The sequence below is a fragment of the Callithrix jacchus genome, chromosome 4, assembly GCF_049354715.1.
Source record: "Callithrix jacchus isolate 240 chromosome 4, calJac240_pri, whole genome shotgun sequence".
NCBI lineage: Eukaryota > Metazoa > Chordata > Mammalia > Primates > Cebidae > Callithrix > Callithrix jacchus.
This window is the reverse complement of record NC_133505.1, coordinates 78,031,751-78,048,241: the sequence shown is the minus strand read 5'-3', so window position 1 is coordinate 78,048,241 and position 16,491 is coordinate 78,031,751. Positions and strand designations below refer to the sequence as shown.

General features: G+C 36.9%; 1 protein-coding gene across 8 annotated transcripts in view; it reads right to left on the bottom strand.

The window, feature by feature from the left end:
• The window catches only part of KCNQ5 (potassium voltage-gated channel subfamily Q member 5), a 633,783-nt gene that overhangs the window by 312,349 nt on the left and 304,943 nt on the right, over positions 1–16,491 (bottom strand). The window lies entirely within an intron of this gene.

The following is a 16,491-nucleotide window of genomic DNA, read 5'->3' as shown; positions in this document are numbered from 1 at the left end:
AGACTTAAGAAGCTTTACTGCTAAGCTCCATGGATGGAATAATTAGGCTGGATACAAACATGCTTTTCTTCTCCAATGGTGCTTAGGAAGCAGTGGTACTTGCACAACTGTGTGTAAGGGGGAGTGAAGTGAGTTGGCATCTCATAGTAATCCTGCTTCTCTCTATCAATAATCAGCACAGTTCCTATTTTTTATTCTCCTCTGGCTTGCTTAGATTTTCTCCTGGTCTATTCTCTTGAAAGGTCTTAGAGAGCACAAGCTGATATCAATTAAAAAATATTTCAAGGCAGGCACAATATCTGGTAGTTACTGGGTTATGACTATTTAATGCTTGGAGTGAAACCTGAATTGTTTTTACTTTGTATTTGGAATTAATACGTATTACTAGACCTGTGTGAATAATAAAGTGGCTGGGAAAAAGACATAAAATGAGAAACTGCTGCCATAGAAACTACCAATGTTTCCACACTGTCACTTTGGTATAAAAGAGCTTAGTTTTTAATAATTTATCTTTAAAAATGAATTTCCTCCAAAAGACCAATTGTATAGCAATGTCTCAATTCCTCAAGATTATCTAACAGAGATAAAAACCAAAGCACTCCCCTTTCTGTGTCCATGTGTTCTCATTTTTCATCACCCACCTATGAGTGAGAATATGCGGTGTTTCATTTTCTGTTCTTGTGTCAGTTTGGGGTCTATTGGGGGGAAAGGGGGAGGGCCAGTGGGAGGGGGAGGTGGGGAGGGATAGCCTGGGGAGAAATGCCAAATGTGGGTGAAGGGGAGAAGAAAAGCAAAGCACACTGCCATGTGTGTACCTACGCAACTGTCTTGCATGCTCTGCTCATGTACCCCAAAACCTATAATCCAATAAAAAATTAAAAAAAAAAAAAAAAAACCAAAGCTGCCTAATATTCACAGTCTACAGAAGAATTCAATTAGCAAATTCATTTGTGAGGCTCTGCTTGCTCTAGAAATTCTAGTTTAGGTGAGAATTTTGGTACTGATTATAATTTTACTTAATGAAGCTTAATATTTTAAGCCAGATTCATTTTTTAATGTGTTAATATTCAAGTACAGGATGTTATATAAATAACTATACAAGGTTGGATGTGAAAACAGACATACAATGCACTTGTCACTTTCTAATGCTTGGAGATTTTTTGGATGGTACTTAAAGTTTAGTCAGTGTGCCAGTGTGTGTGTGTGTGTGTGTGTGTGTGTGTGATTGTATGTAATTATGTGTGTGTGTAGAGGTGAAGCACACATCACACAGGAAAAGGTCTGCTATGCTTTAAATCTTTAAGTTCTTAGCATAGACACATACATTTCTCATAAAAAATAACATGTTCTAAAATTTAAATATTTAAGATGGAATCTGCTATTTTCAGGGAGATTTAAGGAATATTTATTTGGAAAAAATTCAGGAAAATTATTCACTATGGAAGTCATTTGATCAAGTTTTTGGATTCTTTGTTGTGATTCTTTAAAAGAGCAAAAAGCATGAACCTTAGAAGAAAAGAATCAATCGTTATTTAAACTTTTTAAAATAAGAGGCAAAATATTTTTGAAGCCAGACTGTATAAGCAGTTAAGCTATATACCCTTTATAATTAGAATAGACATCCCTTATAACTGAAAAGTCTTTCCTCATGTCTAATCTAAATATATCTTGTTGCCAACTCTAGCTATTTCTTATTTTGCCTCAGTGTAAAAAAATAGATCTGCATTTTCACTGCAGCATTTTTTATTTTAATTTTTTACTTTTTGCTAAAAAGCCATTATTAAGATGTTCTTTTGGCATCTCTTCTCTTGAATAAATAACCTCAATCTGTTTATTTATTTTTTAAATTAACAGGTTCTATATTCTGTTTCTTGTGTTATTCTTGTGATTTTCTCTCTATATCTTTTTTTGAAAGTGCAGAGCCATAGAAAAGGCAACTTCTCTACTGAGAGGTGAAGAAAGAGAGCCAGAAGTACTTGTCTGGTCTGGGTTTTTCATGTTTCCTTTCACTAGGAGACTTGCTGGGCTTGCATTCTTCAACGGCACCCACCTCCACCCCAGGTATAACACATTACTGCCCAACCCCCCTGGCTTGAGGCTTGAGTGTAAGGATCCAGCCAATGGCTATTCCATGGCCACCAGGCGCTAGAAAGGCCCCATGAACTTAGCCTCATAAGACAAGCTCCTGAGCAAAGACACCCAGATATACTCTTTAGCTCTTTAAGGCCTTGATGTTTCTTTTGTCATAGCAATGGGAGTTTTCCTGTTTTGTTTATTCCTTGTTTTACATTTAAATTTATGTTTTCACATCTAAAATGGGCAAGAGAGAACCCTATGGCATGATAGACGTGTCGGGGGAAGGTGGATCCTTGAAGCATGAGACCAGTCCTCCTTATTGGCACTGAGGAGGTTGAGTTCACAAGGCGGCCTGCTTGTGAAAGACAGCCCTTTGTTGAGCTTTGTTAACTTCTTCTCTAAAGTACTCCCTTCTAGTAGTTTAAAAAATGAAAACATTAACAGGCTAAAACCCATCTTGTTTCCCTTTCCTTCACCAAGAAAATAAGCCCGTGCATCCTTCCTAGCTTTTCTCTACTACTGTTATTCTCTTTTATCAAGTCCCTCATTACTTTCTGCCCCAGTTTAAACTGAGTAATCTCTCCAGATGCCATTTGCATATGCCATAGTTTCTTTATTCCAAATTGTTATGCCCATATGAATAAATCCAAGCCTCTGACCTTCAAGTACAAGGACTCTATTGATGGGGGTTCAGGACATTCTACCCCGAAGTATGTCACCTTGGCATTTGACAAAACAGCCTAAGCAGCAAGTCACTCTTACCCTTCCCTCCCTCATATCCCCTGTAGCAGGTCACAAGATCCTCATTCCAGAGTTGCTCTCCCTATACTTGCAGGAAAGGAACATCCTTATCTTTGAAGACACACAGACCCAGAGAAAAATCTGAACAGACATGCCTGGCTAAGTTCTTCCAGTTTATTCCCATCAGGTCATTCCCTTTTGTCCTCCAGTCATAGTTCTTCAGGACTGTCCACTCTTCATCAGACCTAAGCATAAAAATACACAATCTTATCTTTTTTTTTTCTGGGGCGAGTTTAATTTCTTTATGAAGATTCCCATGTCGTGAAAACGTACATTAAATGAATCTGTAAGTTTTCCTTGTTAATCTATCTTTTGTTACAGAAGCCTTAGCCATGAATCTAAGATGGGAAGAGAAGGTAGTTCCTTCTCCTAAACCATTTAAAATGTCTAAAGGTTTCACATGAGAACAGAGAGACTTCACACAACTGTTGGTTGAGAAAACACATGAAACGCCATTGAAATGTAGTATGTCTTGGAATGAATTTGTTTCTCTAATCACAGTAGTGTCTGTATACTTTTAAAAAGTAGCTGCATACATATGTGGGACACATAATACTGATTTTCTACAGGTAACACGTAGTGGACCCATGGATTCACACAGCCCTTGCCACAGCTCAAAGTCTCCCATTAGTCCTCACAATACAAATGGAAAGCGCTGTTCTAGAGAATAATTATGCTGACCTGGTGCCACTTACTACCTTAAATTCTCATGACAATCTAGTAGCCTCCAAGATGTATTTTAGGTCTGAATTTCCATAATTTTACCAATAGGGTAACTTGAGAGTTTCCCAGTCTTGTTTAGCATCAACAATGCCATTGGTTAAAATCTTACTGAAATCTACTTGTGGTGAAAAAATAGAAATTGGAAAGGTAAACCTAAAATTTCAACCTAATATCCCAAATATTTCGAGTTAATATTTTTACCTAAATTAAATTAGGCTTAATGCACATATCATGAATGAGAATGCAGAAGTATGCACCATTAAAAAATTCATTTTAGTTCAGGTGTACATGTGTAGGTTTGTTACACAGATAAACTTGTGTCATAGGGGTCTGTTGTACAGATTATTTCATCACCCAAGTATTAAGCCTAGTACTCATTAGTTATTTCTCCTGATCCTCTCCTGTCTCCCACCCTCCACTCTCTGAAAGGTCACCATGTCCTTTTTAAGGAAGTTAATGGAGCCTTCCAAGTAGTAATATAGAATTCAAATAACACCAGTGTGATTATCTCTGAGCTTCTATTTAAAAATATTTCAGCCTATCTAATGTTTTTAAATACAACAAAGATAGCATTGGATAATTTTTTAAATTTAACAACAGAATGGTCATGAAGACTCATTCCTTTTATGTGTCTAGCATTGTGCTAGACTTAAAAGAATATAAGCAATCAAAATAAACTCATCAAGCACATCTTTGAGATTGTGATTATTTCACTAGGAGAATGCGAGACTCGGAAAAATTTGACAGCTTGCCCATGATCACCAAGCTGAAGTATCCCATGACTTGAATTTAAACGCAAATCAGTATGGTAACAAAGCCTGAGCATTCTGCATTACACAAGGTCAGAAACCTCTCTGATAAATGTAGCTAAAAGGAGAACAGTAGCTGTCAGTGCTGGTAAATCACAAACGTCTCTGAACTAACTAAGGAGGACCCTAGGTTGACAAGGAGGTGAAAAGCTTTATTCTCTACTGGAAGTATCTATAAATTTAGTAATCAGATCTAATTCATCAATGCTTATCATGAAAAATTTATGGAGTAATATGCCTATTAAGTTTTTTTTATTTACCTATATGTACATAGCCCTGTGTTGCCAGCACACATAATGCTCTTCAAGTAATTAACTGTTTTCAGTAACAGTGAATATAATGGATCCTATCAAACTGTCAACATTTGGGATGATAATGGCATTGATCAAGAGAAACACCCTGCAATAACTCATCAGGGATGCATCTGCTTACTCTTGTACTTTTATCCCCCATTCTCTTCGTCTCTTGGTTGTTATTAACTAGAATGCTTATATATTAGAGCCTTGCAGTGAAGAATGAGAGCAGAAATGTGCACTGCCAAAGGGGGAATCAGAAAATAAATGGGCAAGCTTCCAGACCCCAGAAATCATCAGCAAAACTGCCAGTTCAGAGGTAATACAACTTTAGTGGTGAAAGAGTGTGACATCTTTAAAGAAGAAAAACTGCTAAAAGTAAAATGCTATCTTAGCAAACAAAATAAAAAAAAACTTTATCTTTACTCTGGATTTGGACACAACTTGAAAACATCTTAGTTCTGCAGACTGGCATTGGACACTGAATCCTAATGCACATGTAGTGACAGCTACCATGGTGGTCCCAGTGATGGCTTCTCCTGCTGGATTCTCAACAGCATCATAATTGGTTTTTCTGCTGTCATACATACTCAGCAGTTTCATCTGTCATCTCCTATTTGCCAGGCACCATTCTAGGCACTGGTCTTACTACTCAGCCCCCTCCCACTTGTCTTAGTTCAGGCTCCTGTAACAAAGTACCATAAACTGGTGGCTTGTAAACAATGGAAATTTACTTCTCACAGTCCTAGAGGATGAATGTCTAAGATCAGGGTGTCAGAATGGTGGGGTTCTGGTGAGGGTCCTCTTCTGGATTGCAGACTACTGACTTCTCGTGGTATCCTCTCATGCCAGAAAGAGAGGCCTCTTCTTATAAGGGCACTAGCACCATTCATGAGGGCTTCACCCTAATGGTCTAATTACCTTCCAAAGGCCCAACCTCTTAACACCATCACACTGGAAGTTAGGATTTCAACGTGAATTTGGAGTGGGTGTCATAAACATTCTGTTCTTTGCACCATTCTTTCTCCATTCCTTATATTCAAGCCAGAAGGATTCTTCCAAAACATAAATCTCACCTTGTCATTTTCTGGCTTTAAATCCTTCATTGGCTTTCCATTGCCCTTGGGATAAAGTTCAAAACTTCTTGGTTAGCATAGCTAACAGAGCTGTTCACAGCCTGACCTTGGCTTCATCTGGAGTCATGGGCAAAAGCCCTGTGTGTAAGCTTCTTTGTTCAGGCCTCTTTCTCACTCATCCTCCCTTGCAAGTGTCTAAAACAATGTGTATCTTCCATTTATGGCTTCCTGTGGTCGTCAGCTGATGTGAAGCTGATAAATCCCATAAAACTTCTTTACGAAGTTATCTAGAGACACAGCCACAAAATTTAGAGTGAAGCGTATTTTAGTTAGAAGAGAAGGAGGTCCAGGTAAGAAGTGATGAAGTATGAGTAGAGAACAGTACACAGAAGTCAAAATTTAACACACACACACACACACACACACACACACACACACACCCCTTTCCATTGTGTAAGAGTTATTATAATTGAAAGGGTTTAGGTTTAATGGCTAATCAGGTGAAGAATGATAGCTAAGAGAATGATCCATAGGTGGCAACAGTAAAAATGCAATTCTTACAGTATTCAATATAAGCATTATATGCACTGGCAGATGGTTCCTTTTTCACCTCTCATTGTGTTCACACAAATGTAAACTGTATGGTTTTATTTCCTTATTGATAAGATGAGAAGGTTAAAAGAAATAAACTTAAAGGTCCTGTCCAGCTCTAAACTTAATAATTTGGCATTTCCTTGGAAATGTGTGAGAAATAGAATCATAATCGTGAACTTAATATTATAAATAGTAATCAGATTGGTTAAACAGTATTCCTGTGATTTAGGTGTGTTCACAAATTGGTGGCAGTAATGTGTTTGCAACCATGCAATTCAAGTAAACAAAAATTCACTGAGTTGTATTTGATAAAGGACTGCCTTCATTTAATTAATGAATATGTAACTCCACATTAAAGAGAGTCATTCACATTCAAGAGAAAGGAACAACCTGGAACTGCTCTCACTGATTATCACCTTTGGTCTTATCCAGTAAATGTGGGTTAATGTCTAAAGTTTTGCTGAGAGAATGTCCTAAATCTTTCATCTCACTTAATATAAAATTGCCTGTGATTATCAGTTTGAAATATTTTCTTTTCTGCCTTAGATACAGTCAGTCTACTCATTTAGAAATCTCCCAGATATCCCTTTAGGTATCTGCTTTGAATTCTGTCTCCTATATTAGAAAGCTAGAAAACCTCTAAATAGGCACATGATAACTGTGGGGCTTACCTGTGGACATTGTTACTTCCAGTCTTCGGGTTTCTATTAGGGTTTCAGAGTTCTGGAAAACATCCTCCTGAACTGATTAGCCCTGATCATGGTTCTTACGGCCCCAGCTCTGGACCAGAGCCTCAGTGAAGGCTGTTTCCCCACCTAAACTATTACAGACATCACTTTATTCTAGCCTCTATCAATGGAAACAAGCTAATGTTGGCCAAAGATCATTATTCTCACTTTGGAATAATGTATTCTAGTGATTAATTTTCCATCATATTGATCAAGAAAATAGCTGGGGACTATTTGCATGTTATCTTCTGATTAAATTTTCTCTTTGATTCTTTCTCTGCTATTACTGCTTCTGTTTTCTTTATTTTTAAAACTTTACTCAGTATCACACCTCATTTCTCTTCTATCTGCCCCAAAGCTGTTTTCTCTGGAGAACACCATCCGTTTTTGTCTATTTCTCTCAGCCATTATATCTTATTACCTGTAACTTTTCCCCTCACACTTGCATTTTTCTAAGTGAAGTAAGATCTTTTATTTGAAAACTTCCCTATTGAAATGCTATTGTTTCCATTTAAAAAAAATCTGAGGATTTGATATATCACAAAGATGGTCATAAAGTCTGTGTTAGGATTTTTCTATTTTAGATACTTGATTTCATAAGAATATTAAATTATATGAATATATTTTTAATTGCAGAGAATGAGGAATGTTTGTAAAATTAGATGCATTTTTTACAGTTTACAAAAAGAAATTTGAACATTGGAGTAAAGCATAGGTAGCATATTCAAAATAGCAGATATCTTCAATTTTAAAAAAGAAGATAGAAATATTTATAAGAATTTCTTCAATTCATCTGATTCTCTTCCAGGCTACCAAATTAAACTAGCCTGAATATCATCACATATCAATTTACAGAGCCTTGCTTCTACAGCATGAAATTACTTCCTCCATTTCTTTGATATCCTGGTTCTGAATAATTCACTATAACTTGTTGCATCCAGCCCTATTCAAAAGTCTCTTCAAGTTCTGAAAAGGTTTTCTTAATTTTATAAAGTCTGTATGTTTAGCTTCTGTTAATAAATGCTCTCTGGAGCATAGCTCTCTAACCATAGTTAAATGGACATGGAGTGGCTAACATATATTGGTTGACGTATTTTTAAATGTCTAGTGGAAAATAAAGATCAAAACTACAAATTACAAAATGATGCTATGGGATACGTATAGATAGCAAAAGGGTTACCACAGTGAAGAAGATTAATATATCTGTCATTTCAAATAATTACTTTTCTTGTGACAAGAGCAGCTAAATCCCCTTGTTTAACAAAAATTCCTAGCACAACGCAATTTTATTAAACATTGGATCTCTAGACTTGTTCATCCTACATATCTGCTATTTTGTATCCTTTGACATACATCTCCTCATGTTCTCCTTCTCCACCTGTGGTAACCACTCTTTGATTCTCTATTTCTGCGTATTTGAGCTCTTTTTAAATGTTCCACATTTAAGAAAGATCATGCAATATTTGTGTGTGTGTGTATGTCTGGTTTATTTCACTTAGCATAATGTCCTCCTGGTCCATTCATGTGGCAAATGGCAGGATCTGCTTCTTTTTTTAAGGCTAAATAATATTTCACTGCCTATATATGAATTTTCTTTATTCATTTTTCTGTCAATGAGTATTTAGTTTTCCATATCTTGGCTATTATGAATAGCAATAAACATGAGAGTACAGATATGTTTACAAGGTAATAATTTTTTTTTATTGCATTTTAGGTTTTGGGGTACATGTGCAGAGCATGCAATACAGTTGCATAGGTACACACAGGGCAGTGTGTTTTGTTTGCTTTCTCCCCTTCACCCACATTTGGTATTTCTCCCCTCCTTTGAGTATATACCCAGAAGAGGATTTGCTGGGTCATACGATAGCTCTATTTATAATTTCCTTAGCAACTTCCATACTGTTTTCCATAATAGCTATACCAATCCATTTTCAACCAACAGTGTACTAGGGATTACTTTTCTCTACATCCTCACCAAAATTTATTTCATGTCTTTTTGATAATCATAATCCTTACAGGTGAGAGGTAATAGCTCATAGTGGTTTTAATTTGCAAAAACTAAATTCTTGATGGTAGAAATGTTGAACTAATGTACATACTTGGTGAAGGCACTTGTAGAAGAAAACATCCTTGCTTGTTATGTACGTCTGTTAGTATTTCTAATTCAGATTGGGCTGTGTGATATTTTTATTTCCCAATACAAAAAACACATATAGATCTTGACTGATGAAACACTTATGTGACACTACCTCAATCAGGCAATGAAACAACAGCATGCAACATATGAAATGTGTGAGGGCAGGCTTGAAAGAGTATTGAAATGGTATTCAGGAGATGTGGTTTTAAGTCTTGGCTTGGCTACCAGTGACTTTGTAAATTTGAACCCATCTCTGACTAGGTCTCTTCGTTCATGTAAGGCAGTGGAGCAAATGACCTCTTCCTCTAGCATTAAATCTCAACGTGCACTCAAATAGGTTTAGAACTAACTTGAAGGTTAAGAATTTTCAAAGTATATGCCATTGAAAGACTAGTAGAAAGCAATTTAGGAGAAATGTCTAAAAATAATACTGTGGCAATGTTCCTATATATTAAAATTTCAAGGGTTAAAATAATTACTTGTCATGGTTCATTGTATGTGCTAATCACTTAAGAAAAAGCCTGTATCTCCACTGGTGTCACAGCATGACAGGTGGTTAGAAACAATTAACAGAAAAAGTTGCCGCTAAGTTTTTATTCTCTTAATGATGTGGATTTGGAAAATTACACCTTTTAAGTGACCTCCTTCTCTTTAAAAAATGTAGCAAAACTCACTTTTATACAAAGTCTTTACTGGATTGCTTAGAAACCCCAGCTAACCTAGTTTGCAGATGAAGATTGTTCAGAATCTCTTCTCCAAGTAAAGTAAAATAATTTATATTGACTTGTTATAAACTGTTTTGAAAGTTTATTTTTAATAAAAATATAAGGTATAATAGTTAAGACAGTGTTTTCATGTCCTATGATTGATAGGCATGTCAAGGAAGAAAAGGAGATAGCCTAGGAGGAAACAAACAAGCTCCTTTTACCTAAGTAAAAGAAATAGACACAATTATCACAGCAGAGAAAGGAAGGATTAATCAATTGTAGGACAAGTGGCTAGCTATTTATGAAAAGGAAATAATGTGAAGTCTTTGTCTCACAGCATTAACCAAAAATAAATTCCATATATATTAGGGCTAGTTGTAAATAATAAAGCCCCAAGCAGTCTAAATAAAAACATAAATGAGTAGTTATAGAAAATTAATTTGAGGATGGACTTTTATTGTTTATTTATTTAAACTTTTACCTTGGGTTCAGGGTACATGTGCAGGTTTGTTATATAGGTAAATTGTGTCACAGGGGTTTGTTGTACTGATTAGTTCATCACCCAAGTACTAAGCCTAGTATCCAATAGTATTTTTTTCTGATCCTCTCCCTCCTCTCAGAGGATGAACTTTTATAAACATGCACAAAATAACACAGTGAAAGTAATAAACATTTGAAATTTCTATGTGATTCAAAGGAGTATACTAAAATCTAAAAGGTACCCTATAATCTAGGTGGGAGAAAGTAGCATGGCCAATAATATGACAATCATTGATTATAAAATTTCTTAAAATCTTTAAGCAAAACATAATCCCAACTAGTAAAGAGATAATAACATAAGCAGAAAACTTCAGAAAGAAGAGTCCAACATGGCAGATGACAGGCAGGACTACACTGCAGCCCCTACTTGGATGGATGGAGCACTGTGTGAAGGCTTGCATCTTGAATTTTTGCTCCAAAACAACTGCAGGAATAAATCAGGAAACTTGAGAGGACCCACACCCCCTCTGAAGGAAGTGGATTGGTCCTACAGGACCTGGAAGATACCCCAAATACTGTGTATACCCAAAGTGGGAAAGGTAGATCCTCCAGCCCTGAACACATACCCCCACTGGGGAAACTAAAGGTCTAGTTTACAGGTGAAGGTTCTGACCTTACCTGGAGGTGAATCAATTTAGAGAGCTGAGTGAAATACAGGGGTAGAGGAAGCAGTGGAAAGGCTCTGGGAGCTCGCTGGGTCCCCAAGCAGGCCATCCCTGCCTGGCATCACAGGCTCCCTTCAGGAAAGGTGGCCAGAGTCATGGGGAGAACACACAGGGGGAAGGAAATCTCCAGCTGAACTTTGTAACAATTTAAACTGGTCAAGAAGCCTCCTGGCCAGAACTTTGGGGAGGATGTGAATCCAGTGTGCAGATTCTAGGGGGAAGAACTAACACCCTACTTTCTTTTGCGGCTGGGAGGCAGGTAGCCTGGGGCAAGTTCTCAGCCCTGCTTGCCTACTGACTGAAAATAGACTCAGTGCTGCTGGGGGGGCATGGTGGAAGTGAGACTGCCCCTTCAGACTCTGTGGGAGCTGGGTGAGGCCTGTGACTTCAGGCTTTCCCCCACTTCCCTGACAACCTGCATGACTCAGCAGAGGCAGCCATAATCCTCCTACATATATAACTCTATTAACCTGGAAACGTCACCCCTATCCCCCACAGCAGCCACAGTAAGACTCGCCCAACAGGAGTCTGAACTCAGACACACCTAGCCCTGCCCCCACCTGATAGTCCTTCCCTACCCACTCTGATAACTGAACATGAAGGGCATATAGTCTTGGGAGTTCTAAGGCTCTGCCCACCACCAGTTCTTCTCCATACAACCATAGCTGATGCTCTCTGAAAAGCACCACCTCCTGCAGGAGGCCAACCAGCATAAAGATAGAGCATTAAACTATGAAAGTTCAGAACCATTACAGTCCATTTCACCCCTCTGCCACCTCCACTGGACCAGGTGCTGGTATCCATGGCTGAGAGTCCCATAGACAGTTCACATCACAGGACTTTGTGCAGAGAACCCCCAGTAGCAGCCCAAAGCCTGGTAGACTTGCTGGGTGACTAGACCCAGAAGAGAGATAATCACCACAGCTTGGCTCTCAGGAAGCCACATCCCTAGGAAAAGGGGGATAGTACTACATCAAGGAAATACCCTTGGGACAAAAAATCTGTGCAACAGCCTTCAGCCCTAGACCTTCCCTCTGACAGAGCCTATCCAAATGAGAAGGAATCAGAAAACCAAACCTGGTAATATAACAAAACAAGGCTCTTTAACACGTCCCCAAAACCACACTAGCTCACCAGCAATGGATCCAAACCAAGATGAAATCCCTGACTTACCTGAAAAAGAATTCAGGAGGTTATTTATCAAGCTAATCAGGGAGGCACCAGAGAAAGGCAAAGCCCAATGCAAGGAAATCCAACAAATGATATGAGAAGTGAAGGGAGAAATATTGAATGAAACAGATATCATAAATAAAAGACAATCAAAACTTCAGGAACCACTGGACATGCTTATAGAAATGAAAAATGCCCTGGAAAGTCTCAGCAATAGAAGTGAACAATTACAATGAAGAAATTCGGAGCCTGAAGACAAGGCCTTAGAATTAACCCAATCCAATAAAGACAAAGAAAAAAGAATAGGAAAATATAAACAAAGCCTCCAAGAAGTCTGGGATTATGTTAAACCACCAAACCTAAGAATAATTGGCATTCCTGAGAGAGAAGAGAAATCTAAATGTTTGGAAAACATATTTGGGGGAATAAATGAGGAAAACTTCCACAGCCTTACTAGATACCTAGGCATACAAATACAAGCAGCACAAAGAACACCTGGGAAATTCATCACAAACAGATTATCACCTAGGCACATTGTCATCAGGTTATCTAAAGTTAAAATGAAGGAAAGAATCTTAAGAGCTGTGAGACAAAAGCACCAGGTAACTTGTAAAGGAAAACCTATTAGATTAACAGGAAATTTCTCTGTAGAAATCCTACAAGCTAGAAGGAATTGGGGCCTAATCTACAGCCTCCTCAAACAAAACAATTTTCAGCCAAGAATTTTGTATCCAATGAAACTAAGCTTCATATATGAAGAAAAGATCAATCTTTTTCCGACAAACAAATGCTGAGAGAATTCACCATTACTAGACAACACTACAAGAACTGCTAAAAGGATCTCTACATTTTGAAACACATCCTAGAAACACATCAAAACAGAACCTCTTTAAAGCATAAATGTCACAGGACCTATAAAACAAAAATAGAATTAAAAAAGCAAAAAACCCAAGGTACACAGGCAACAAATAGCATGATGAATAGAATGGTATCTAACATTAAATGTAAATGACCTAAATGCTCCACTTCCAACATTCAGAACTGCAGCATGGATAAGAATTCACCAACTCACTATCTGCTGCCTTCAACCCACTCATCTAACAAAGAAGCACAATTAAACTTAAAGTAAAGGGGTGGAAAAAAGCATTTCATGAAAATGGACACAAAAAGCGAGCTATTCTTCTATCAGACAAAACAAACTTCAAAGCAGCAGCAGTTAAAAAAGATGAAGAGGGACATTATATAATGGTAAAAAGTCTTGTCCAACAGGAAAGTATCACAATCCTAAACATACATGGACTCAACATTAGAGTTCGCAAATTTATGAAACCATTACTAATAGACCAAAGAAATAAGATAGACAGCAACACAGTAATAGTGGGGGACTTCAATACTCCACTGAAAGCACTAGACAGGTCATCAAGGAAGAAAGTCAACAAAGAAATAATGGATTTGAACTATACCTTGGAACAAATTGACTTAACAAATATAAACATAACATTCCACCCAATAAACACAGAATACACATTCTATTCAACAGTGCATGGATCTTTCTCCAAGATAGACCATATGATAAGTCACAAAATGAGCCTCAATACATTTAAGAAAATTGAAATTATATCAAGCATTCTCTTAAACCACAGTGGAATAAAACTGAAAATCAACTCCAAAAGGAAACTTCAAAACCATGCAAATACATAGAAATTAAACAACCTGCTCCTGAATGATCATTGGGTCAAAAATGAAATCAAGATAGAAATTTAAAAATTCTTTGAATTGAACAACAATAGTGACACAACCTATCAAAACCTCTGGGATACAGTAAAGGCAGTGCTAATAGGAAAGCTCATAGCCCTAAATGCCTACATGAAAAAGACTGTAAGAGCACAAACTGACAATCTAAGGTCACACGTCAAAGAACTAAAGGAACAAGAATAAACCAAACCCAAACCCAGTAGAAGAAAGGAAATAAAATCAGAGCAGAACTAAATGAATTTGAAACACACATACAAAAAATACAAAAGATAAATGAAACAAAAAGCTGGTTCTTTGAAAAACTAAATCAAATTGATAGACCATTAGCAAGATTAACCAAGAAAAGAAGAGAGAAAATCCAAATAAGCTCAATAAGAAATGAAATGGGAGATATTACAACTGACGCCACAGAAATGCAAAAGATAATTCAAGTCTACTATGAATAACTTTACACAAATAAACTTGAAAACCTAGAAGAGATGAGTAAATTCCTGGAAAGATACAACCCTCCTAGATTAAAGCAGGAAAAATAACAAGAAGGAAGAACAATAACAAGTAGCGATATGGAAATGATAATTTAAAAATTATCAGGAAAAAAGTTCATGGCCAGATGGATTCACAGCAGAATTCTACCAGACATTCAAAGAAGAATTGGTACCAATCCTTGGTACTATTTCATAAGATAGAGAAAGAGGGAACTCTCCCTGTATCATTCTATGAAACCAGTATCATCTTAATACCCAAACCAAGAAAGGACAACAACAACAACAACAAAAAAGAATACTACAGCCAACATCCCTGATGAACACAGATACTAAAATCCTTAACAGAATACTAGCTAACCAAACCCAACAGCATATTGAAAAGATAATTCATCATGATCAAGTGAGTTTCATAGCAGAAATACAGGGATGGTTTAACATACAGAAGTCAATAAATGTGGTACACCACATACACAGGATTAAAAACCAAAATCACATGATCATCTCAATAGATGCAAAAAAAAAAAAAAAAGCATTCAATAAATCCAGCCCCCTTTATGATTAAAACTCCCAGCAAAACTGGCACACACAGGACATACCTCAATGTAATAAAAGCCATCTATGACAAACCCAGAACCATCATAATACTGAATTGAAAGCATTCCCTCTGAGAACTGGATTAAGACAAGGATGTTCACTCTGACCACTCCTCTTCAACATAGTACTGGAAGTCCTTGCCAGAGCAATCAGACAAGAGAAAGCAATAAAGAGCATTCAAATAAGTAAAGGGGAAGTCAAACTGTCACTGCTGATGATCTGATTGTTTACCTTGAAAACCCTAGACTCCTCCAGAAAGCTCCTGGAACTGATAAAAGAATTCAGCAATGGATACAAAATTTATGTCCACAAAGCAGTAGCTTTTCTGTATACCATAGCGACCAAGCTGAGAATCCAATCAAGAACTCAACCCCTTTTGCAATAGCTTTGAAAAAAAAGACAGAAAGGTTGAAATATACCCAACCAAGGAGGTGAAAGACCTCTACAAGGAAAACTACAAACATTGCTGAAAGAAATCATAGATGACCCAAACACATGAAAACACATCCCATGCCATGGATGGGTAGAATCAATATTGTGAAAATGACTGTCCTGCCAAAAGCAATCTATAAATTCAATGCAATTTCCATCAAAATACCAGCATCATTCTTCGCAGAATTAGAAAACACAATGATAAAATTCATGTGAACCAGAAAAAAGCCTATGTAGCCAAAGCAAGACTAAGCAAAAAAGAACAAATCTGAAAGCATCACATTACCTGATTTCAAACTATACTATAAGGCCATAGTCATCAAGATAGCATGGTGCTGGTATAAAATAGGCACATAGACCAATGGAACAGAATAGAGAATCCAGAAATAAACCCAAATACTTACAGCCAACTGCTCTTTGACAAAGCAAACAAAAACATAAAGTGAGGAAAGAACACTCTATTCAACAAATGGTTCTGGGATAATTGGCAAGCCACATATAAAAGAATAAACCTGGATCCTCATCTCTTACCTTATACAAAAATCAACTGAAGATGGATTAAAGACTTAAATCTAGACTTGAAACTGTAAAAATTCTAGAACATAACATTGGAAAACCCTTTTAGACCTTGGCTTAGGCAAGGATTTCATGACCAAGAACCCAAAAGCAAATGTAATAAAAACAAAAATAAATAGTTTTGACCTAATTAAAGAGCTTTTGCATGGCAAAAGGAATAGTAAGCAGAATAAAGAGACAACCCACAGAATGGAAGAAGATCTTCACAATCTATACATCTGACAAAGGACTAATATCCAGAATCTACAACAAACTCAACGAAATGAGCAAGAAAAAAAATCCCATCAAAAATTGGGATAAGGAATGAATTGTTAATTCTCAAGATATACA